Source organism: Propithecus coquereli, unplaced genomic scaffold, assembly GCF_000956105.1.
Source record: "Propithecus coquereli isolate 6110/MARCELLA unplaced genomic scaffold, Pcoq_1.0 Scaffold513, whole genome shotgun sequence".
Classification (NCBI taxonomy): Eukaryota; Metazoa; Chordata; class Mammalia; order Primates; family Indriidae; genus Propithecus; species Propithecus coquereli.
Window position 1 is genome coordinate 13,082 of NW_012150986.1, and position 1,983 is coordinate 15,064.

Genomic DNA, 1,983 nt, shown 5'->3' on the forward strand with positions numbered 1-1,983 from the left:
GTACTGGATTTTATTTTATTATGTTTAGTTGTTGAGTATCTCAGAAAATCCCATCACTGATGACATCATTGTTCCTGGTACTTGGTCAGCCAATATACACACCTCACTTCTAGGTGTCTCATTCACAGTATATATACATGGCATATATTCTAGGTATATGTATTAATACAAATATTTATCTACCCCTTATTGCAAAATGTAAAAGATAAAGAAAAAACATAAAAATATCCAGTTGAGAGGGTGCGGAACTGAGCCCAGCTCACGCTATCCTGCACACGCTCTGTGCTTTTGCCAAGGGGGCAATGGCGGCTTCCTGTGTCGTCCTGCACACTGGGCAGAAGATGCCCCTGATTGGTCTGGGTACCTGGAAGAGTGAGCCTGGCCAGGTAAAAGCCACTGTGAAGTATGCCCTGAGTGTAGGCTACTGCCACATTGACTGTGCTGCTATCTACAGCAATGAGACTGAAATTGGGGAGGCCCTGAAGGAGGACGTGGGACCGGGCAAGGCAGTCCCTCGGGAGGAGCTGTTTGTGACATCCAAGCTGTGGAACACCAAGCACCACCCTGAGGATGTGGAGCCTGCCTTCCGGAAGACACTGGCTGACCTCCAGCTGGAGTATCCTGACCTGTACCTGATGCACTGGCCTTATACCTTTGAGCGGGGAGACAACCCCTTCCCCAAGAATGCCGATGGGACCATCCACTATGACTCAACCGACTACAAGGAGACCTGGAAGGCTCTGGAGGCACTGGTGCCTAAGGGGCTGATACGGGCACTGGGCCTGTCCAACTTCAACAGTAGGCAGATTGACGACATACTCAGTGTAGCCTCTGTGCGCCCAGCTGTCTTGCAGGTGGAATGCCACTCATACTTGGCTCAGAATGAGCTAATTGCCCACTGCCAAGCACGCAGCCTGGAGGTGACTGCTTACAGCCCTTTGGGCTCCCCTGATCGTGCTTGGCGTGATCCTGGTGAGCCTGTCCTGCTTGAGGAACCAGTGGTCCTGGCACTGGCTGAGAAGTATGGCCGATCTCCAGCTCAGATCTTGCTCAGGTGGCAGGTCCAGCGGAGGGTGATTTGCATCCCCAAGAGTATCACTCCCTCTTGTATCCTTCAGAACATCCAGGTGTTTGACTTTACCTTTAGCCCAGAAGAGATGAAGCAGCTGGATGCCCTGAACAAAGATTGGCGATATATTGTGCCCATGCTTACGGTGGATGGGAAGAGGGTCCCAAGGGATGCAGGGCACCCTCTGTACCCTTTTAATAACCCATACTGAGACCACAGCTTCCTAGTTTCCCTTCCAGCTCTCCAGCGATGAGGTCCTGCCACCCCAGAAAGAGGGAGTTAATAAAGTCATTGGAATATCAAAAAAAAAATATTCAGTTGAATGCTGTCTTATTTCTCTTAAATCCTTCTGACGTAGGTGCAAGAATCTGATTATTTCATTGTGTCTTCTAGTGCATTCATGCCCATTTACACATTTTAAAAAACATTTTATTATAAGTTATTTTTATTTCTCTTGTGTACCATAGTTAGGACCGTATATTGAATTTATATTTTTATTTATCTGGATAAAAAAGTTATATTTTCTGTGAATTTATTTTAAAATAGTTAAGAAGGGATTAAATTTGTTTGTCTGTAGCATTTGAGTCTGGTAGCATTGAGAAAAACCAACACAGAAGAAACTCTGTCTGGAAAAACCTATAAAGCAATGATGATGTGGTTGTGAGAGGACCAGGTCTGGGGGGCTAGGGTATGAGGGAGTCTTACTTTTCACATTTTCACTTTTAAAATATTATATATATATATATACATACACATGTATTACCTACCCCCAAAAGAAGAAAATAATTATAAAGAAAAAGATTAGCTACTACCAAAAGAGAGATGTTCATAGCAAATTTTGTTGCCACTTTTTTAGATTGCTAACATGCAACTGACCACTTTCCTTTTGTTCCCTTGATAAGTGTTACAATACA

The 1,983-nt window shown here is 44.6% G+C and overlaps 1 pseudogene across 1 annotated transcript; it reads left to right on the plus strand.

Annotated features, from left to right (window-relative positions):
- The first annotated feature begins 243 nt into the window (after positions 1-243).
- LOC105820200 lies at positions 244-1,380 on the plus strand (annotated as a pseudogene). The gene has a single exon (XR_001137999.1). The product of XR_001137999.1 is annotated as an alcohol dehydrogenase [NADP(+)] pseudogene (transcript).
- The last annotated feature ends 603 nt before the right edge of the window (positions 1,381-1,983 follow it).